This window comes from Pholis gunnellus, assembly GCF_910591455.1.
Source record: "Pholis gunnellus genome assembly, chromosome: 18".
NCBI classification, from domain to species: Eukaryota; Metazoa; Chordata; class Actinopteri; order Perciformes; family Pholidae; genus Pholis; species Pholis gunnellus.
This window is the reverse complement of record NC_136545.1, coordinates 9201827-9226386: the sequence shown is the minus strand read 5'-3', so window position 1 is coordinate 9226386 and position 24560 is coordinate 9201827.

Genomic DNA, 24560 nt, shown 5'->3' with positions numbered 1-24560 from the left:
TTCTATGGTGACCCACAGGAGCGTTTTCAAAATGGCTGCTTGGGGATGAGGCATGCCATAGACGTTTGCATCCTAATGATGCATGTCTCATGTATCATGTCTGTTTTTAGACATTCAACACAATGATGCTAAAAAATAGTTTTCCATATCCACTGTGGTCTTTTTTGAGAGGTAGTGCGGCTATTCAAAAGAAAAAGTTGGTGTGCTAACAGTTACCAATTACAACACAACAAGAGAACAACCATATTACATCAGCTCAATCAAATCAACCGAATGCACCGTGTCTGCATACAAAGAGCTTCTAAACAGAGGAAACAAACACATATACAACCTGTTCCTTTTTAAAACAGCTCCACTCATACATTTTTTTCACAGGAAACACAAATGTATTTGCATTTAATTTGCATTTAAATTACATCCCCCCTCTCTTTGTTGACTGAGATCGAGAAGCAAAAAAACGTTTTAACCATTTTAGGTGTTTAGGAAAGTAAAGCGCACTTTATTTCTTTGAGGTTTACTTCCAACAAAACATGAGCTTCTGCAATTAGAAATAAATATACAGTAGCTAGACACAAATTCCTTTTCTTTTCAGAGCACCATAGCAACAGTGGTCCAGTCGATCCAAATCTGCCGGAATGCTTCTCCGGGTATTATGAACAAAAATAAACCAACACCTGTGGAGGTGGACATGTCTTATATTTAAGATAAGGTGTACTTACAATAATGAAGGCACAGAGATGCTTTATTCAGACAATGACAGCATAGATGCAGTCAAACTTTGAGTGACGATGGTCGACCTATGACCTGAAATCTTGGCTTCCACAATGTCCTGTGGGAGGAATCATTTTTCACCAATCACATGCTGAGTGTTGTGCCGAAAACTAATCCCAGTCCAATTTATTCCATTTGGGTCAGAGAAGCAAGTAAAGAGAGCACTCTTAAATCTTCTGTCCGCATTTAGAAACGAATAAACTAATTAAAGGGCTGCAGCGGATGTGGCCAGGAATTAGTGCACCAAGCAGCCATAACCTCGTTTCTTGCAGGCATGTCGATTCCTCGTGTCATTTACGAGTGTTCTTCCATTTTATTACCGCAAAAAAGCCAACACAAGAGAAAGAATGATTGAGAGAGTAAAACGAAAGTCATAAAACTGTAATGTAAAACAGGCATGTGCACTTTTGTGTGTTTTTTTCTTCTACTCCATAGTGGGCTTCTTTGAGCTTGTGATACAATCATAAAAAAATAATTCTTGATGTGGTGGAGAGTAAAGCTTGCAGATACAGAAAACAGATGAGGGGAAAAAAAGGAGAGAATTTATCACACATACAGCATCTCCTTATGGGTTACGATGCCTTTTCTTTTTCCTTCTCATGCTAACTTTCTTTGGGTAGATTGCGGATTTTCTTTTGCATGATGGTTTTGAATCCTCCCACTTGGCTAGAGATGTTTGCAGTGTTGAAAGGTAAGAGGAAAATAAACCACAGGCTCTGGTGTAGCTGTTTGTAAGAGGTTCTGCTTTTTAACTTTAATCTGCAAGTGTCTGCACTGCAACAGCCTCCCCAGCCCATTTCTAATCTTAAGAGTAGAATTGGGGCTTTGCCCTTGATTGTGCAATCCTTTACGGAGGAGGATGTATGTGTGCATGGGTGTGGGAAAAACTAGTGCTGCTAGTCCCATTGGAAACATGGAGGAGACTGGGTAGGTAATAGAAATAAAAGAGGTAATACAGAGACTGAAAGTGTACAATAAGATGGAAAGGGGGATACAGTAAAGCTAGGTCACAAAGGAAGGGGGGGAATACATTTTGAATGAAAAGACGACAGCTGCTTCTAAGGTCATTGACACACACACACACACACACAACTTTAGCAAATCCAAGCAATCTCCAAAGCCAGACAGAGACAGCAGATATTAAAACCATTAAAAATAAATTACTCTAGTGAATATTATTCCAACTTTATTCTATTTTCTAAATGCCAGCTGGGAATATGTCTGTTAGGGAATCTTTGCAACGTCAAAAACTAACTTCCCTTTAGAGCAGGGGTGTCAAACTCATTGTTGCTCTGGGGCCGCATCGGCATCATGGTTGCCCCCAAAGGGCCGGTTGTCGGCGGGGGGGGGGGGGGGGGGGGGTGTGCTGCTGCTCCTTCGTCGTCGACGTCGTCGGGGGGGGGGGGGGGGGGGGGGGGGGGGTGTGCTGCTGCTCCTTCGTCGTCGTCGTCGGCGGGGGGGGGGGGGGGGGGGGGGGCTGCTGCCACATACGCTGGTGGAGGTGTGTGCGCGCGGATCGGGGAGGAGCTCCGCCGTGCGGGATTTCCATTTTTTTTTTTTTTGCTGGTAGATTCGCGGCCCACATAAAATGACGTGGCGGGCCGGATCCGGCCCGCGGGCCGTATGTTTGACACCCCTGCTTTAGAGCGACACGTAAGCGCTCTCTGATCTGATGCCTCTTTGGTTTAGTTTTGGTTTGTTTTTGGGACCCATGACTTGTTTAGGGAAAGGTTGTGGTTTGGGTTAGAGTAATCACTTAGTTAGGGAACAATCGCACATGAAATAGACCAACGTTTACTGTTGGTAGGTAAAAAGAAACGAACAGTCATCTCACAACTTGAACATTTTGGGGACACACTTAACAACTATCACCTTCTCACTCTGTGGACTTTGTGGTTCTATCACAACGTCCAACTTTTTCTTCCTTCACTCTTGATGGACAAGACGTAAACATGTTTTCTTGGGAGGACAGTCTCTCCTATTCTGACCTCCCAACTACTGACTATCGTTTTCTCTTCTATGATATATCAGCTTGAACACAGTCAGAAATAAAACAAGCTATAATGAAAATGAAAAAGCCATTAAAATGAGTTTGAAGCCTTAAAATTCATTAAGTACAGCCACCGAAGCAACATTTGAAACTGAACTGCTTATTTAATGTACTGCACATTGCTGACTTTACTTTGCTGACCGGCGCACCACAGTGACATACCTTTCAGTAATGTGCATGGGCTTACATTATCCTTTCCTGTCAAATTTCCCATGTGCTTCCTCTACTTCCATCATCTAAGGGCTTAATTTCTCTGTGTCTGCACTCTGAACACTGCTTATTTAAGCAAATCTAGTCAATTGCCTTTTTGTACCGGAGCCCTAGGGGAACCTTCTTACGACAATCATTATCCTAATAGAAATTCTATGACTCATTTTATTTCTATACCTTTTTCCTCTTTTAAATGTCTCTTTATTTTCCTCTATTTTCTCTTAAACATGGTCGGGATGAATGTGTGTGCACTTGAATACTTAAGACACACCCTAGTGCTCCATGTGGCAAATATAGGAACAACAAGACCAGCAGCACCATCAGGACCTCTTACTAACAAGTGTGTGTTGTGTGTTCATATATATGAGTATCCAGGTTATGAGCCTTTGGAGCATATTCGGGACATGCTGTTTACATGCGATATAGAAAAATCGGGTTATTCACACCCTGTATGATAAATACTAGTGTCCTGGTTAATGATTACTGCCGTCTATTTTTACTGGCCTCTGTGCTGTTTACAAAACCAAACTGACTTATACTGTAGGATTTATTGCTCATTTGTTCTCTGCTCCAATCGCCAATATCTGTCCGCTCTGAGCGCATCCACTGTCTCTCTCTCACCCACGCAGAAGTTGCCGCGGGGGTGAAAGAGATACGTTGCGCACCTGCTGAGAAATGAATCTAACACTGAAGTGCCAAAAACTGCAGTTCCACAAATGGCCAGCTCATGTGTTTCTTTGGTTTTGTTGTGTTTAAATTTCAGTTTAAGACTGTATAAAACTACAACAATAATCCAGGAGGAAATACATTTCCCTCAAAACGTAATTGAGAATGCATTTTAGTTTAGTGTGGGGGGAACATACTTTTGTAAGAGACAGGCTTGGTATAAAACAGGGGACCAGTGAATATACGCAGCCTCTTTCATTACCGAAAGACTAAACTGTGTAGTTAGTCGCCACCGCTCTTGCCATTACTGCTGATCATGTGTGGGCAACTTTATGCATACTCTGCAGACTATGTTTAATCCACACTGCTTCTTCACAAATACCGCGTTGACAGCTATACGGAAGCTAAGGAGTCAGGAAAGGCTTCCAGTACTTTAACGAGCCATGTCACACCAGTCTCTTAAAAACACAGGATCAACATTCTCATTCACCATCATCCTTACCCAACACACCACAAGCAGTTAATTCAAACCTGTTTGTGAAGGTAGCCAAGTGAATTCATTTCTAAAGAAGAATGAGAAAGAGAAGGACACATACAAGCAGGCTGTGGGCTACTCATGAACTTTGGCATTAGGCTGAACACACTACACAGGAGGGTCAAGCTATCTGAACTCCAATCATTTCCTCATCAGTTACCCAAAAACCCAATCACTTGTACATCAGTGTAGACTGAGTGCATAAATCATGAAAAGGTACTATCGGACTCCAGTGACTAGATGGTAAGATTTTTTTGCTTCCAACATTAATCTTCAGGGCCAACCAACCAGACTGTTGTCAATGCACAATAACTAGAAACTGCAATGTAGAGATTGCCATCATATATCACAGACAATGAGATCATTCATGTCATCATACAGTAACTTCCACTGCAACTTTCTAGCACCTTATTTTAAAGTGTGAGCTGTAGAGATTGGTCTGAAAGTATTTGCAGGCAATAAAGCAGTTTTAAGATCGAAGGAAATGAACTGGGTAGGACTTTATCAAAAAAAAAGAAAAAAAATCCAATGCTGGTCTGGAGGAAAACAAGAAAAATTAAATAAAAAGGAGTGAATTGTGAATGTCAATGTCACACATTTTGGCTTCAATCCAGTACCATGTAACACCTGGGTAGTATTGCTGAAACCGATACTTTTCATAAACATCCTTTTTGGAATGTTCTGTACTGCGAAAAGGTTGCTTTTCCCTTTCTTTAGGGTCTGTTCCCCAACATCAACAGTGTCTTTGTACCTGATTAATTATTATTTTAGTCAAATGTTTCTTTGACACAAGACACACGCTTGCTTAGATTGTGTGTTTTCTGAGCTCATGGGACTTTTTGCTGCTGTTCTGCCTGGGATGTCGGTTTATATCAGCGGCTCAGCAGCTCAATCAAGGAGAGTGGAAACAGGTGTGCCTAATTAAGCCTTCTTAGCAGGGAGGGGCTTGGAACTGTTAAGATGTAGAAAGAGAGCTAAAATGTGTCTGCAGTAAATTACATTCTGTTATATTTATGTCCTCATTAATATGTATGAGTGCCCATAGATGAATTGCGATTTCATTATTTTCCATGATTTGGATGCTTGCTCTGCTTCACTCACTCTGGGCAGGTGGTAAGCTCCTGTTAGGTTCAGGGTAAGGGGAGATAGAAAAGGAGTTGGCAGCTGGCTTTGAGGCTGCAGCTTCCTTTTTTTTGGCTTCATTTTCATTAGTTTAGATTTCAATCATTTTTGGTAATGATTGATTTTTTTCTCTACTGCTTATTGTTCCGGTTCTTTTAAGTTTTCTATTGCCAAACCACTTCATCTGCTCTTTATATTGGGTGGTGGCACTACATGGACCATAATGTCATGTCAGATTTCCGACTACTTTTAAAAAGTAAAATGTAGGAAAGGGCTGATGTTTCAGACTGCAAATTATCGTAATAATAATTAATAATAGCAAAGCGGCACTGCAAAATCTGAAAGGCAACTGCATTAGTTGTGAAAGCAGCCTGCCAGGATACTCAGCCTCTCTGAGGGGCATCCATCAGTGAAATTTGTTTTGGTGACCTGGGCTTCTCCTTTATCCTTTTTTTTTGCTGCTCTGTTGGTTCTGTCTTATTTTTAACTTTGAGACTGTGTGTTTGATGTGCTGTAGTGGCCAGTTTTCTTGCAAATATCACAGTTGGGGGCGTTTTCATTAACAGGCGAGGAAAAATGACCAATTATGGCTCAGCAACTCGGATGGCGACTGGGAATTAACACTAAGGTGATGGCTGATCTCTTCCTTGTTCCTCGACAGTCAGCAGTTAATGCTGTGGCACGGTTGCAAGATAGCTGTAAATAGAAGGGGGATCCTGGGTTTTGTACCAAACAATGAGGAGCGAAACCTGCTTCACAAAGACAGTTATTGCATAAGGTGTGAGGCAGGGTACAGTGTTGCCAGAGTGGGCAGTTCTTCTTTCCCGTAGCATGCTGTTTTTAATTACAGAGGGCAAATGGCAACTTTTGTCTAAAACTAAATCTGTTCAATATCCAAATGCAACAGGCCAATTTAAAAATACAAAAAAAACAATAGTGGTCTCATGATCAGCCAATTATTTTAAACAACTAATTTGTGTTCCAGTCTGTACCAGGCATCCATGCATGAATGCAATCCAGCAGAAGGATCTATGGAAATCTGGTTCTCATTAAAGACCAAAGTATATTTTCAAATGTCTCTTTCAAGAGATGTAATCAAGAGCACATTCTGACGAGTGACTGAAAACATTAAAAATTCATAGTCAGCCAAGACTTTATGACCACTCAGACAATTAAGTACTTAGAATCAGAACGGTTTGAACATACAAGTAATTTGTCTTGGAGCATAAATGACACACACACACACACACACACATACACACATACATACATAAATTCAGTGCAAAATTCAAGAGACATACTATGAAAAAGAAAAAAAGACTATAGAGATGTATTTATTTTGTAATTGTTAAGATATATCTGTTTTTAAATTAGAAGAACTGTACAGTTTGTGCAGGATTGTGCTTAATGGTGCACAGGTCACATTTTAATGTTGTAATGTTGACCTAGTTTGCTTGTTGTAGCTGTGCTTGAGGCATTTGGCAAAAATAGTTTCTGTTGTCTGTAGAAACATGTGAATGTGAAGAAAGTGGAAACACTAAAGATAATTTGCAACATGCTGCAAACTGTTTCACTTCCTGCTCCAACCCAATTTAAAACTGCTTGCCGTCAACAATGCTTACAAAACTAAAAGATGAGATTTTTATTTTATTATATTTAATATTCGATGAATATGCATGAATGTGTTTGCATGTTGACTAAAGATTGAGAAGGTAAATATTTGAATGTCCAACCCAGTCTAACAGCAGTTAGTGATTTCCCAATCCTAACTGGTTCACGTCGTCCCGAAAAATGTGCTGCAGGCACAAAAGATACTTCTGATATGAAATTCTGATATATTAAATTATTTAATATAATAATAATTAATATATTTAATTTAAATATATTAGTTTGAAAGTCATGCTGAGCCGCACGAAGAACATGGACCTTTCGTGTCCATGTACAAGAATCAATAGATTCAAATTTGGGGCTATTTCACAAACTGCTGTGAGACTGTGTGTGATTGTGTCAAACTGTATGTTTCTGCAACCCTGTCTTCACAAAATTACGTTACCACACAACTAAACTGCACTCTTAATATCGTTTCGGAGGAACCATATTTCCTTCCAGACCAAGTGGTTGCAGTTTTGTTCACATGAAACACAAACGGAAGACTCCTAGGTGGAAGCCCTGTGCTTTATGACCCATCCACCACAAACTTGTGTTTCTCATGAAACGTAATCAACACTTGAATGGGAACTTAATTTTTAGAAGACAGGGCTGGTTTGTGACATCACTTAGTGAAGCTTTCCTAAATGTAGAGGTTGATCTCTTTTGAGTTGTGATAGAAATGTATAGTCTGGTTCTTTGCACTGACTGGAGCTATTGAAGTATTTTGGGTTCCTGATCAGGATGCCTCCAGGACACCTCTCTCTGCAGGCTTTCCGGCCATATCTTACAAGAATGAGACCCTGGGGAAGTCCTTGAAAATGCTAGAGGGATTAAATATCCATACCCATCTGACCTGAGAGTACCTCAGAATATTCAAGGAGGAAGAGGGAGAAGAGGCAAGGGAGAAGGGCATCTGGGCCACTTTGCTTAGCCTGCTGCTATACTGTAATCCAGGCCTGCAGCTGCAGAAAATGGATGAATGCACACACATCACTGAATGGCGAATCGTTTCAATTCCGCATTGGTTGCAACCGGATCACAAGTGCTATAATTTGGCTCAAGCCATTATCTAAATGCACTTTGTGGGGAAATCTTGTAGCATGGAATGTTTTCTCTAATATATCATGAAGAAAGTAAATGTCTTCAAATGATTCACTGCCAACAGCTTGAGATGGATGCAAAAGAGATGTATAACATTTATGGCAAATGAGTACTATAAGTCACAAATTGACGTTCCCTTTTAGTGCAATTAATGCACAATGATGTAGCATTTATATGCAAAAGACTCATCCTGCAGTATATACTGAACACTGACTTTGCTTAAGTGTTCACTCACTTAAAACTGCCATAGAGAATTGTCCATGAAATTCACTTCATTTCTTCAGCGGCTTCATTATACTTATCACGGACCTAGCGCAGCAGACTGTTTGCTTGGTCACCTAACTGGCAAACTGCATTGCCAGCGAAAAGGAGAGCAAAGCCTCTATCACCAGACATCAATGAAGTACCTTCACATTGCCCATATCAGTGGCTTGCTCACCACTGAAAACATGTCTGCAAAAACCTGATAAGTAGAAGCCCTATGTAATACCTGTAGACCAAGTGCTTCTGGCTCCCCACCCAAACATACACTGCTGAAGGGCTGATAATGGAAATGTCATGATACAGGCAGAGTCACAAAATTAAAGAGAGGCAAACCTTGAGACATGCCATATCGATTTTTATAAATTGCAAGCCTCGAAGCAATTGCTAATCTGCTTCAGTGAAAATCAGGGAATGAGGGAATAATGTCACATTACACACAGCGGTTGCCAATGAAAACAGGAAGTAATGTTTCCTGAGGAGGGCCTGCTTCGTTAAAATGTCGTCAATAAAGTTTCACAGCAGAGCTTTAATTCCAGAGTGTGGATATACTTGTGTTGCATCGATCTTTTATATCCTACACCGGAGCCACTGAGGTTTGCTTCATGTGCTAAAATGGTTGCCTCATTATTTTACTCCACATCAATTGTTCCAAAAATGTGTCTGGAATGGTTCAAGGACTAGCCTAACAGTGTTTTTGTCATTCCATCCAAGGGCAAGATTTCTACAAATATGTAGTAAGAGATATATTTATAAAGAGATACATTTTAGCTTAGTGCTAAAATCCCTTTATATATTCCAATATGGCTATAACCTGCTTGCCACTGAAAACCTGTCAGAACAAAAAAAACACAAACATACAACTCAAAACCTTCTGTATAAATACCTGCTCTTTAACATCCAACCTAATATAACTCACCTGTGTGGTTGTGTTTGTAATTTTCACGAGATTTCATGACTTTTCCTTGAGTTGTGTACATGATTTTTTCGGCCCCTTGCGAGATGAAGTCTATGATCGCGGCTCGCTACAAGGGAAACTCCCCGCTACAGAAAGATTAGTGGTGGCTGGCCTAGCGAGGAGATGAATCAGCACTGTGGGGTACATTGGTAAGATCAACTGCTGTTTTTTTGAGTGTGTGTGGAGAAATGCTACACTAATACAACAGCTTCAAAGACAGCCTTAACACAGCACGTTGGGCCACCCGAAGAGAGACTTGTACTTTATCAGAGCAACTGGCAAAGATAGGTGTTGCTCTAAATGCACAATTTTACACAAAGGCTGTTTCTTCAGAGTGTATGAGGTCATTTGGGGATTTTTCGAGCAGCCAGACTTATCATATTTCATCATATTAGATGAATTATTCTTACAGAAATATGTTTTGATGATCTGATCGATGACGTGTGGTGTTAGAAGATGTCTTACCTGTAATGAAGTTCAGGTAGTCGATCCAGTCCGGGTCCAGCAGGTGCTCCTCCTCGGGGGGGTCCATTAAAAGCCATTTTCACAGCGGCAGTCACAAGAACAATGACGTTTTTTTCTCTCGTTTTTTTTCCCGGTTCCGGTTTTTCCCGGTTCAGCTGTCCAATGAATCCAAGTTCAGCTTCCAGCAGAAAAGTTTTGCTTCGGGTCAACCCAGGTCAAGACCAATATCAAATGTGACAGAACGAATTCACGCAGCTCTAATATTACATTACAGTTATTTAGCAGACACTTTTATCCAAAGCGACTTACAATTCAGATTCTATCACAATTCTACACCGTAGGCACAGCTACAGGAGCAATTTGGGGTTAAGTGTCTCGCTCAAGGACACATCGACATACGACTAGTGGAGCCTGAGCCGGGGTTTCGAACCGCCGATCTGCTGATTGAAGGACGGCCCTGCTATCCACTGTCGCCACACTCGCGTCGGTTCTCATTTCCATGGCTTGCAATGACGCACGTGCACGTGTGTGTGTGTGAGAGAGATCATTAACAGTAAAGGGTTGGTACTAATTATTAGACTTCTGCATGGTTACTGATGTGTATGATATTACTATAAACTGTCAGAAACTCTTACAGCATCTGTATACAGCTGTGGTAGTGAAAGTGACATGTCAATCACAAGGTAGCCCCGCCCTAAAGCATACCCTGCTTATGGTCTATTTTAGTCTAAATGGGACCAGTTTTGATTAAATTAACATTATTGTTGTATTATAGAACACTTTAAAGCGATTGAGACCATAATCTTATGTTTGCAATGTTTACTGATGTAATGAATCAAGTGAGTAGGGTCATTTTTTCATACAATAAGACTTTATTTTGCAGCCAGAGGAGTCGCCCCCTAATGGCAAGTATAGAGAATGCAAGTTCAAGGCACTTTCTTATTGGCTTCACTTTGCTTAACCTCACAGGTTGATGCCTGTTGAAAAGGGGACTCCAGATTGCATTTTCATTTGAACACCAAAAGTGATGGTGACATTTAAATGTAGACTGGGGGTGCTTTGGCTTATTGCATTTTTAATATTGACAATGTACAGCAGGTTAAGTCTTTGAAAATGAAATGTCAAGTTCCGTTTCTTTTTTTATTTTTAGAAAAATATTTTCATTTTGACTTAAATATTGCTTGCATAAATGGAAATTCAGCTTAGATGATATATATTGCATTATTATTCTCAGATTTGGAGAATTCAGATATGAATTAGAACATTTCATTTTTAATTTAATTTCATGTGAGAGTATATGAAAATGGACAGATTACTGCATTTTCATTTTTACACAAATAACAAATTCATATGTGAAAGATTATAACGCTATTGTTGAATTCATTTTCAAGTTATTATAACTACCTATGGGCTGCCATATTTGTTGTGCCTGTCAGGTCTAACATGTCCTGTCATTTCAGACCCATTCCTGTTAGCTCTTCTAAACTCTTGTTCCCCAATCGCCTGATCATCACCTATCAGCACACCTGCCCCTCATTCCCCTTAATTAGCCACCCAGTAGACCTGCCCACGAACATTAGTTTTCCGCCAGATCATTAATATTGTGTCACATTAGCTGCAGTGTGCAGCCTTCATCCTGTTTGCATGGAGGCCTGCTCCCTATTTGGACTAGTTTGCACTTACTGATTGCCTGCCTGTTGCTGCCATTTTAGTTTTTTTATTTCAGTTAAATAACCAAATATATATGTTACGTCTACAGAACACATACCAGATTTGTCACAAGATTAGTGTCAAAACCATGTTGGGCTCCTCCGTGTGCTTTCAAAAATTGGAGAATCTTTTTAATGTGGCAATGAACGTAATATATCGGATCATCTCAGCGATTGCATGCAAAAACATAAACAATGGCTGTGATTTACAGTGCAGCTGAGGTATATGGTGGCACAGTGATTCTGTAAAATCAAGGTAAAGTTTCACCTTAACAGTCATTAAGAAATAAAACACACATTACACTATTAGAATAAACATAGATAAAGAAGAAAACCAAGATCTTTATTCAATAGAGGGAATATCTTGATGTAGTTTTAAAAGGAGATCATGCAAGCCCAGAGGCAATAGTTAATCTCCTTTAGTCTAAGTGAGTAAATGTCTTGTTTACTTTTTACACAGCGGTTCCCTATAGAAAATACTGTTTCCTAAGGAGGGCCTGTTTGGTTAAAATGTTGTCAATAAAGACTCTTTCACAGCAGAGCTTTTATTCCAGTGTGTGTATATTTGTGTTGCATTCGTCGTATAAATCCTGCACCTTAGTTTGAAACTATTTTGAAGCTTTGCAAGGATAGCATTACTATTCATAAATATTGCTCGACCTTTATATGATCAAGAGAATGATATGAATAAATGATGGTTTTAAGACTCAAAGTATCCTCTCATCATGCCAAGGCTCCGCTCCCTGGCGGCTTGACTTTCCTTTAACAAACTAGGCCTTCACAGCGTTCTGCACCGAGCCTGAGCTGAGTAAACACTCAAACTCTGCCTGCAGCATGGGACTCACTGACTTATCCAGATTTGATTTCCAAACAGGAAAAAAAGAGATTGACTAATAGAACCATTCAAAAAAAGCAATGTTTGCATCCCATTCGTACTGAACACAAATAACCTACAGATTGCAGATTTCTCAATGGAAAAGTAACGCAGCCTCTGAGCTTCTTCAGCCTGAGTTGTAGTATAATTGGCTACACTCCTCTACACTCGGGTAAGTTTAATGGGTATGATTTGTCAGATAACATATCACTCCCTGCACAAGCTTTGAATCTAAAACAGGATCTGTCCATTTATCATTAACAGTGTTTTTGGGGGGGAGGGGGGGGCAGGTAACTTATTTTGACAAAAATGTGAAAGTTGTCTTGTTTACTTTTTTCAATAAGGTCACATTATTCACTCGACTTAGAGGGATCATGTGTTCTTCTTGTGGGCTCAATGTCCGGCTTAAATGACGTGCATGTCTTAGGACTGTGAAAGGAAACTGGTTTGCAGGCAGAAAACTCTTACAAAGACATGAACGACGTGCATTTCCTTAGTTGAAAACTGTAACGGATGAACCATCGCACCACCTGAGTTGTATTCTCCACAGGAAAAACAAACAAATACCGGAGATAAAGGAATTTGGAGGGTCTTATTGTTTGCCTTAACAGGGCTTTAGCTGACAAAGAAGATTACATCAAGAAACAGTGGGAATCACATCTGTCCTATTAAAGTAATAGGATTATAAGTGAGGAACAATACTGCAGCAGCAAAAAAAGCAAAACAAGTGAAAGCTGAAAACTACCTCTACAATGCGCTGTGACATTAATACAGCTTGGTTGAGAGTGGGGATTGTCTGCTTTTTACACAGCAGGGCAATTCCTTGCTGTGACTTTGTAATGAAAGCGCAAGTCTTCACAGTATGACATGCCATGGGGTGTATGTGCTTGTGGAAGACAGGTTTTTACACAAAGTCTGCAAGCAGAGCCAGGTGTACAGTGGGGACCGACTTCAGTTAATTAGCATTTGTTTATAATGCTCTCATTGAAAAATGTGCACTTAGGTGGATAATTAAATGGCACTCCCATTGATAGTGTGTGAGCTCTTTGCTGTCTCTCTAACAGCAGAATCAAAACCACACATCGTCCTCTGAGCCGAGATGCATTTCTAAATATTCTATTTAAACAACGCATCCGATACCTGTGGTGAATTGACCACGTTCACTGAGCTCTAATATCCCCTCGGAAACTTGCTGAGAAAATTGCCTGCTTTAAAAGGAGGTGAGCTTACATTTTGTGTTGCATATAAAGATGAAACCTCAACTTTGGAATTGGATGAGGTTGTGAGGTGTACCACGCTGCCATTTAACTGCAGGAGTGTAATTGCTGCTGAGAAGCAGGTTTGCCCAGACAGGATTTACACCACTTAAATCGATTGGCATGTTACGCGACTAATTAGGAATTTTGTTTGTTTGCATATCCCTTTGAGACAACCCCAGAAGCTCTTCCGCTGTGTGAAGTTTAGCTCAAAGTCTCTGACACAAAGGATTTCTTCAGCACGGTCCCTCCATCAACTCCAAACCCTGCTGTGCCAGCACAAAGGGGAGCTGAACTGCCTGCTTGTTCACAATATATTATATTCTCATAGGCGTAATTACATTTCAGATGAAAGCGATAAAGAATGAAGATAAATATATGCTTTATGAACTGCTACAGATAATTCATATTGTTTTTTGACCATGAGACCTTGAGCGAGCTTCAAGCCAAAGAACTTATGTCAAAGTAGTTGGTCACAGTCATCAGCAATACACCTCACAGGACGCAACCATTGCAGAGTTGGGCTAATCATGCAGTATTGCATCTCTGTTGACACAGCTGCTAATTGGGTGGAGCACCTCATTAAGGTCCTAAAACACACCAAGCAAACAAATATAATTAGAATGTAGAGAGAGATTCACAGATTAGGGAAATAAAGTCTGTCAAAGTAAAAGCTGGACTTACCTGTAAACACAAATTCTCCAAAATACACATTATTTATTATTATGTTTTACCAACGTACTGACTACTGTAGCTTTTAAACTCTTTTTTAAATAATCTAGATAAAAATGGAGTGTTGCGTGCATGTATAAGGATAGTTAACAATTGACTTAAAACTACATGATTTTGAGTAATATTTTACCATAACATTGGACAGCCTGGTCTCCCAGAAAACTATGTTCCCATGCAACAAAACTGCATTGTGATGTAGATTTCAAGGTGAAATATGTTGTTGTAGATAATGTTTACTTTAGACGTTTCATACATACATTTCTAAAGAGTCACACAGGATACTGCTGTTTCTGTCCTGTGTGAACCAAGCACTTTTGTTACCTCAACACCAAGTACTTTTGTTGCATTATAGTTTAGTTTCAATTTCGTGGTCATTTTAAGTCAAGTCATGATGGTTTTTCTTAACCCTAATCAAGTAGTTTTGTTGCTTGAACCTAACAAAGTAGTTTTGTGTTTGCTTTTGACTTGAGAACATAAGTTTCCCTCCAAACGTAATTGAGGGTGTAGTTTAGTTGTATGGGAACGGATTGCATGTGGTGTTGTATTATGTGTTATCTATGTTTGATAGAATTACAGTTTTTCTCAGACACCTCTGTACAGTTCTCAAATCATCTTTTTCAATTTGCAACAGTGAGGGCACTTTTAAAAACAATTCATAAACTGCACCACACAATCGATAACCTGCAAAAGCACGTCATTTACTTATGAACCATTACTTTATCTCTCCAAAGTGAATATTTATGTCGATGAACATTTCACTGCCTCCTGAACGAGAAGTCCTCGTGTGTTTTTACAAACAGAATGGTCAAATGCTTATTGTGTGAGTTTAAGTATTTCATGAGGTTAACTATGGCTTTGATAGTTTTTGATTACAATGATGAATGATCTTTCTGTAAGTTCAGTGCAAAGTTACACATTACTTTATGTGTGAGAGATTGATTGCAAGAGAGTGGACCACATTCACATTTACTGTTTGCATAATATGTCGACAGAGCATGTCATTGCGAAAAACAAAAACTTTATAGAGAAATGGTTGATCTGATAATTCCCACGTCCCCCTTCATTAGTAGGAGTCAAGTTTCACCTGAGAGCAATTCATCAATTCAGGACACATTTACAAAAATAGTCTAATAGAAATCTTTATGCTTGAAAGATTATGACAACTGGTTAAACCTTCTGCTTATAATGACTTATGCAATGAACTACTGCCTGATGTTTTGGGGGGAAGACGGTTCAACAGAGAACCACTTGATACATTTTGATCAAACATGACATAAGCAATTGATAATGTAGGAAACAGCAAATAATTGAACATAATCATTTGCATGAATGTGCCAAAGCCTTTGCAATTTGTTCAAAAGGATGATAAATGGCAAAGTGCAGTTTGGTCCAAATTATACATGTTATTAAGTAGAGTATAAATAATGCATGATTAATGGTGCCAATCTTTTTTCTGTCCCTTCACTGCTATTCCCTCATTCTCTGACTCCTATTTGTTTGTCTCATAGAATTTACAAAAAGAGAAATTCAATTCAAAACTCAATTCAATTTAGGATCCGTCCAACCAATCCCTAACAATACTTAATCTGGTTCAAGTCTGATGTACAGCCCAATGCCTAAATGTATAATAGGCCTCCATCAGGGATTATAGCACAGTGACAGACAAAGACTGACAGACAGAGACACAGGCAACTCTCTCATTCTAACTATGTTCTAATGAAACATTTCCAATTAGCCAGAGTGCATGTTTATCCTCATATAACTTTCTCTTTGCAGCATTAGCAGAGACAAAGTTTCCAATTAAATATTTCTGAGGCTAAATCAATTTCTGGCAGCGAATGAGACAGAGTCAATAAATGAATTTAACCAGGTGACAAAGACCATTTAGACATTTTCGAAACAGACACAGGGATCTTTCACATTACAATCCGTTGGAATTCATAGTGAAGGACTTTTTCTCAGGCTCCCTGCGACGGCCGCTCACTGACAGGCTTTAATGGAAAGGTAGTAGGTCCTGGTTTCCCAGCAATCTCATATCCAATTTGCTCCACGCAAGACTAAATTCTGTCAACCAGGCCTTGAACTGACTGCTTTTCTCTTTTAGATTTCTAAAATAGTTTCCTCAGCTATAACTGTAACACAATGCATCGCTAAACGTTTGATTTGACTGTGGCTTTCTAGCTTTGATGACCAGCCCCTAACCAAAAGGAGCAGGGAAATCAAAACTATCAGAATAGCAATGAGTCGAATACGACAAAAAACATTTCAACTTCTTGGCAAAACTAGAAATGATGAGCCAGGAATCCGACAACACAGTTGACAGAGAGAGGAGATACACTGACTGGACAAATGGATCATCTGAGATCTTCTGCTCACTTGTCATTAAAAGGTCTTTGCATCAATGAGAAGAAATATCTTTTGAACTCTTTCTTACCTGCCTGGGAGCGCTGTCATTCATCATTCGGTATTGTCAGTATTGATGTAGTTTCCAATGAGAAATTGGAAGGTGGCAGTCCATACTTAAGTCTAAGATGGTTGAATGAATGCAGTTGAAGTCGTATTTGATTGCAAACACATACAGATGCCTGTATGAGACAGTCCTCATCAAACAGTTCTTTGATGTACTCTTCCTGACCAGCAACCTTTTGGCTTTGTGTGAATAATTACTATTTTTGACAGCATAGTGCACCATCTGAGTTATCATATGTGATGAAATTGCTATCGCTTTAATTTCCCCACTCCTAACATGGTTTCTTTTAACCATGACCATAATTATTCTCTAACCACACCTTTACCATTGTACTGGCAGATCAGAAAACATACCAATAACTCTTGTAATGGTCATATGGGTCCTTTTTAACCACGCATTAACATGCATTTGTGGTAATTTATGTATGGGGACTTATTGCTGTGGGTAGGGATCTTTCATCTCACATTTTCACAAGTGACAGAAAGAGAGATAAGAGCACAACATTAAATTTATAATAGGCGACTTGCTTCCCAAACAGTAGAAAGTCAACCCTGGATTAAACCAAGTCAGGTTTCCTCAAACAAATGTATTTCTGATCACACTACTCACATTGGGTCATGTGCTCTTCGTGCTTGCCTATGATTGACTGTTGGGCGGTGGGGTAACAGGGGCTGACACTGCTGGTGTGGAAACTGCAGCCTGAGGGCCTGAATTGATTTTGGAAAGAGTGACAGATGTAGGCTACACTCACTTGCTTAAAAATTGCATGGGTGTATATTATTCCCACAAATGGGTCTGTTAAGGCCATGACATTGATTAAGTTGCATTTCAAAGGCTAGCAAAATGAGATCAACTGATCCATCCTTTTACAGTGAAAAAATATCTGCAATTGGAGCTACGATATGCTTTGAAGACGATCAAGCATTCAAGAAAAAATATGTTTCACACTACAAGGGTCTTAGCTAAACTTATTTGGAAGAGAAAGAAAAAGCAAATGGTAAAACAAAATTAAGATAAGATAAGATAATCCTTTATTAGGCCCGCAGTACCTTCACTGTCATCTTTGAAAAAGACATTCATCACATCTCTAGTGATCAGTGTTACCAGAAATGATAGAAATGATGGCCAAAACCACAAAACTAAGACCCAAGTCGTAATGAATTGGAACTTAACTATTAAGAATTTGATGTGACTAAGATAAGCCCTTAACCTAAACCTTGCAGGTCTAACTGACCAGATGGCTGTGGATTTTGCTGCGGTGATAATGACGACAGGAGGTATAATATTTGGTCATGCAGGGACCAGGCTCATCGGGTAATTGCTGTCAGAGGGGCTGGTACTTATTGCTCGGGGAGACAGAGTCAAGCACTAAGTTAATGCAGGTAGCAATGCTGCTGCTGCATCTGCTAGGACGAATTGGAAGGGAATCGTTATGTACAGGCTGGATGTACATTTGGGGCTAGAGACATATTCATGTGGCTGTGTTGTAAAAAGTTTGTGTCTCCCTTGTTAGCCTCCTAAGAAGCACTTATGTGTGACGGCCAGGTAAAGGTGGATTGCATGTGGGGTAAAGTGTTAACATGAAATGTCTATTGTGCGTGGGATATATGGAAGCAGCATACAGCTGTGTTAATTAGAGTGAGGTGAGAGGAAAAAAACTGAGGGTGGTAAGATACATATCTCCTGTTGAGAGTGTTAATTACAGAAATCTGCTCATGTGCATCTCCACTTAAAGTAAAGATTCTGTCCCTGCTCTTGGCTTTATGCAATAAAACTTTTTGGATATTACAGTATCATGTCATTTTTACATTCCTGCCACATAAAATATGTATATAAGTTATCTTCAAAGATGCTGTCTTTAATTGTTTCTGTTCCTTTGAAAGAAAAAGTAATAAATGACCTCATGGGTGTGAGTTTTGGGTGAGAGAAAGTTAAGTATCATCAAAAACACTTGGGTAATGCTCAGGAAACTTTTTATGAAGATAATACAAATGTTTCATATAGTTAACGCATTCTGAGTTAAGGAAAATGTTATCAATTTTAAATATTTGAATAAAAAAAAAAAGGAGAGTTAGCTCTCATTTCTCCAGCTGTAGCACAGTTGGCTGGTAACTCAAAGTCCTCCCTGATTTTGCATGCTGAACACACATCGGCAACAGAATGGAGGTGCGGAATGGGGCATTTGATTGATGTTGGTGCGATGAATGGATAGAGATACAGTTCAAAGCACACACAGGCTCAGTTGGAAGCAAAATACTGTCAACTTTTATAATATAGTGAGTGGGATGTATTAACGAACATCTGGAAGTGTGAAAACTTTGTTTTATGATCTAGAATCAAACGTGCAAAAACGAAGAGCACACGTGAAAGCAAACGTGCCCATGTACACTGGAAAGACAATTAAAAACTAATTATTAGTCATTGAAAAGGGAGTTGATGTGATATTAAAAGATTAATCACTGCTTTGTTTGACTATAGCACCTCTTCTCCTACAAGGAAATGGAAACAGCAAGCAGGAGTCATCATTTCACACCTGATTATTTTTTTCCTTTTGGGCACAGGTGCAGAGATTAGGATTTATCGACACATGCTAAACCCCTTTCCATTGTTCACATATGTGGCATGAAGACAGATGGAGGAACAAAGTGGAAGGTGGCTACAAGGAGGAAAAAATATCATAACCAAGCAAGAGAAAGACAAAAAGACAGCAATAAGTATGGCATGAAGTGAGTCTTCTTTGTTTTGTGTGTTTAGCTTGATGTAGTACTTCAGTGGAATGGAGGGAAAGCGATTACCCTGAAAGCTAAATCTGTCAATATCTGCCCTGTTATGTTTCTATAACTCATGGATCCTACATACAATAAGAAAAAATGTCCTTTTCAATACAATACGATACGGTTTGAAAACATATTGTTCTTGCTCTTCACTCAAGAAGATCATTTAATATATAAGGAGCTCTTCATCGTTTTCTGATCAACAGGGCCACAATTTAAGGGATTTAAACAGAGCAAAACGGAGGTATTTCTCAAGGTAGGTAAAGAAAATTAGCTGCCCGCTTGATCAACATATCACTGTCTTTCGGGCATGGTGTCCACGGATAATTTAATGGCAGCAATAGTTTCTCCTCTGAAACAAATCACAGGTCAGTAAACATCCTCCACAGCTGTCACAGGGATGAATAGACGGCACTAATGAGAACGTAAACACTCATGGATCACCAAGCGCTAATGACCATAACTTTATTTAAGTGAATGTTTTCAACAGCCTGCATTCAGCATTAATTGTCACACACTGTTGGAATTCTAAAAACTGTGTAGGTGGATGTGACTGGAAGTTAAGTAAAGTTAAGTATCTTTTACATCCGTGCCATCCACTGTAACAATTGCAGAATATTTTTGTTAAAATCAGTTTCTCCAGAGATATATATATATATATATTACTTAGAATTTGCTGCCTTACATTTCCTCTGTAATTAAACAAAATTGTATTATGTCTCATTTATCTTTAAAAAAAAAAGAAGGAAAAAAAACAGTACTTGCCTTAATAATGAGCGCTGTTAAATTAAAGTTTTTCATGGTGTTTGAACAACAGCAGTGGAGCGAAATAAAGAGAAAAGAAGTATTGCCATGATTCTCTTCAGGATAATAAATGACATAATAAACAACCAATATCCTGGCAAATGTCCTACTGCTGCAAAGTGCCGAATAATTTACAGAGTCAGAGATGGTGGCAAGAATTACTCAGCAGTTCCGTCTCCTGGAAATTACTTTTTTACCATACATTTTTTTTATCAACATAGTGACGAAACGCTTAATGAACAGATCTGGGAAAGGACGAGTGTTAGAGTGTTAGGATGCAAACCCTAGTCTCTTATCTCCTGCCTTTTTATGCCATCCATCCACACAGACCTCCACCCCTATGTCTTGCTTTTGGTACAAGAAGGTAGCACTTCATTCCCTGGAAACACCATTGCCAGTGAGCATGATCCAGTCAATCCACAACAAGTTAGCAATATCTATTGTTAATGCAATTTTATTTTAGGAGACAGGTTGTCATAATTGATTATTCAGTTATTGGATGACAATTTAATCAATACATAAAAGAAGGAAGTGTGAGCTTTACTCCCATACTAAACTATACATGTCACAGTTCGGAAAAAGGGCAACTTGAAGAATACATTTTTAATAAGTGAGAAATAAAGACAATCCTAAAAAGCATGGGTACTGTTAACGCATGAATAAAACTAGTAAAACTGTAACCAATATCAAAGATTCAAGGAAAATCAACAACAACACAACCAAACATCAAACCACACGTAGCATCCCCAAGTCCACAATAGTTTGATGTCTAACTCTACCCATAACAGTGGAGTCCAGCTCCTGTAAAACTCGTCAATCCACCTCCAGCTGACTTCCACCCTGTTTTACCAAACTGCCTGGGGAAAGGTTTCCCTCCGGAGCTCCATCACAGTTAGCTGGAGACAGAACAATCTGAGATCAGACACCAAAACCCACAGTCACTGGGGGATTTATCCTCTAACATAGAGTCTAAGGAAGTCAGACTTTTCGTTGCTTATCTTGAAATAGGGCCAACGACAAGTCAAGCTGGTGTCATCTTTTATAGTAACAGTCCCCACCTCGCTGGTCGAGCAACAGTGTTCACACACTTGGATAATGAAGGAGAATCTCCCCCTTCTACACACACACACACACACACACACACACACACACACACACACACACACACACTCCCCTCACCAAGTGATTGCTTGTTGCTTTGAGGTAGTATGGTTGTAATTGTATAATAGATGTTTGTTTATTTATATTACTGGGTTTTAATCAGTATTAGGTCAATAAACTGTTATATTTTAAGGAGCCATTTTCTGTGATTAGTTTGTGCATATGTGTTGTAGTAATAGCTTATTGTTGTAGTCAGTGCTCAGATTCAACCCTTCACTGTTCACTCTAAATGTGGAACATTATCTTAACTATTGAAATGTTGAGAGAACACCAAAAGACTTTATCCACAGTTTGGTTAATAGTCCCTGATCCCAGAGTGGTGCCCCGTTATTATTAATCTGATAATCCTACATTTATTACCATCAATAATTTAAATGTAATACTTGCTAATAACCAAACTCCCTCCTGCCAGTAATCCCAACACATAAAAGTATGTTTATTTAAATTTTTTTTTTTAAATATGCCTCAAAACATTTTAATTATCACAAACATTGCTTTGGTGTTGGTTACAGTGACAGTGATATGGGGCGGGCTGAAAGTCCAAGGATGCTTATTACGCTTAATGCAACTTAACAAGTGGAGTTAGATAATCAAAGAGATCAAGGTCTGAGCTCTGCTGCTAACAAAATTCTGAATAATATCACAAAGCTTGAATATTTTTCCTTTACACTGCCAATTAGCTGCCTTTCCTGCATATTAAAAGATAAATGTTTTAAGTATTTCTGATGTTTTCGAAAGCTTCTTTAACTTTAATACATATGGAGAAATGCATCACATCATGTTACTACTTTGATCATTAGACATGCAATTAAATTAGAAAATAGTTGGTTGGCCCTTTTAATTAACATAATAAAAGACCAATAAAATACCAATTTATCAAAGAGCGTATCTCCTCCTTTACTTATCAGAGCAATATTCTAGATGAAACATAATTAAATTATTTAAATCGACAGAATATGCGTTAAAAAGATTTAAGGTAAAAAAAAAAATAGAAAAAAGGAGATCTATTTCCAGAATTAACTCCACGTGGTGTAATATGAGTCATAAGTTAGATAAGTCAGTCTCTATGGATGGGAGATCCACAGTTTGCTACTGAAAAAAGAGTTCATTTAATTTCCGAAAGACTGCAGACTTCATTCTCTCTGCTCCATCAAAAATAAATGACTTTCCCGGCAGGACAGGTGGGAGTCGTAATAGAATGTAGACACAGTAATGGAACTTAGTAATATGAAATGGTTCCATTTCATAACAATGACTACCAAACCAGCAGGTGAGGATTCCCAGCCGGAGCTGAGCAGATGAGCAGGCTTAAGTAATAGCCGTGCAAGTTAAAGGTCCAATGGAAATAGCCCCATATCCAAAGGAGTTACCAATTTTATCAGCTCCTCCAGATGAGAGGTTCACTGTTAGATTGCAGAAACGTCTTCCTGAGCACCAAGATCACGGCCCTCGTCCAAACCTCCATGTGTGAATGTTATAGCTACTGATGAGGTGACTCTTATCCCAGGACAGCCCTTACTTGCTGATTTCCAGGAAGCAGTGCTGCAATGACCTTCATTTATTACTCGCTGGGGTTCAGGTAACATTGGAGCTGAAGAAAGTCCAACTGGGAGATGTCTGCCTAGTTATTTATCAGCATTTCAAACTGAGACTCCCGCTGACATATAAAGGTTGACTGGCCTCCACCATGGCATGGGCCGTGATGGCCATCAGCATCAGAATAGACTGGCGAAAGCACTTTTTTGTCTTTTGGATTCATTGAAACTTGAAACTAGATTTTGGGTTGAGTATTTACCGGAGATGGACAAAATGGTAATAATAAAATATGCTTTTCAGTGCAGTAAAGCCCTGACATATTCTGGATTGCTGTAAAATATTTGTGTTCAATACAAAAAGGACGACAGGCGGCATTAAAACTTACCAAAGAGTTGGATCTACACCTATCTTAAGTAGACACAACAACATTCCCAAAGGTATATGTATAATTGCACATCTATCTAAGTCGATTACATATACAACCTGTGTATGTTTGGATTTCGAAAAACTCTCAGGGAGGAGGAGGGAGAGCGGATAGGCCCATTTATCAAATGGGATAATGATTACAGCTGAAAGTCCAAGGATGTTATTTAACGCAGCAAGTTGGGCTCGATAGGTAAACAAACCGCAGAACATGGTCTCCAATGACAGCAAGAAAACTCTGTGAGGGAAAGATAAATAAGTCCAAAAATAGAACAAATGTCAAACATCTGAGCCAATGTGGAATTAGGTTTGAGAGAACAGAAATGGGAGCCTGCTTTTTGAAATTTCCTTACAGAAAGCAAAGCAATATTCCTGACGAACCATGACAGCGAAAAACACATACAGAGTGAACATTTGTGTCTTGTTTTGAAATAAAGTTACAGCCTACCATGCATACAATACAGCACATTGAGTTTAAGACTAATAGACAATATACGTTATAGAATAACAATATATAAATAACCCCATGTTCATTTTATTGATACTGACCTAAAAATACACATGGGATGGAAATCTCTGCAAAAGGAAAAGCTCAATAATTCATTATTCCTCTCCCTTGTGCTTTCAGTGATGAATCGTTGTCATTACCTGGAGAGAACAGAGAAGAGGAGTAATCTCCAGAAGAGCATAGATTCATATTAAAGACTTCAAGCATACATAATAGATTATGATATTTTCTATACACCTGCTCTGAGCTACAGGTGTCCAACTTTAAGTGTGTGGTTTGGGCTTCTGGATATACTGTAAAAGAAGCCCTTGCACACAGATAAATAATCTAGTTATTACTGGAGAACATACTGTGCTTTTATGAATTCAGAGTATACACAATCACCCATCCAACGCATTCGGGTTAGCTTCACAGGGGTTAGTGATGGGCTGGAGTTATGAGAGCACCACAGCCAAAGATTTACTCAGTAAAGTGTTTTTACTCTTCGAATCCAAGACAAGCAGAACTAAAGTTTGATCAAATGT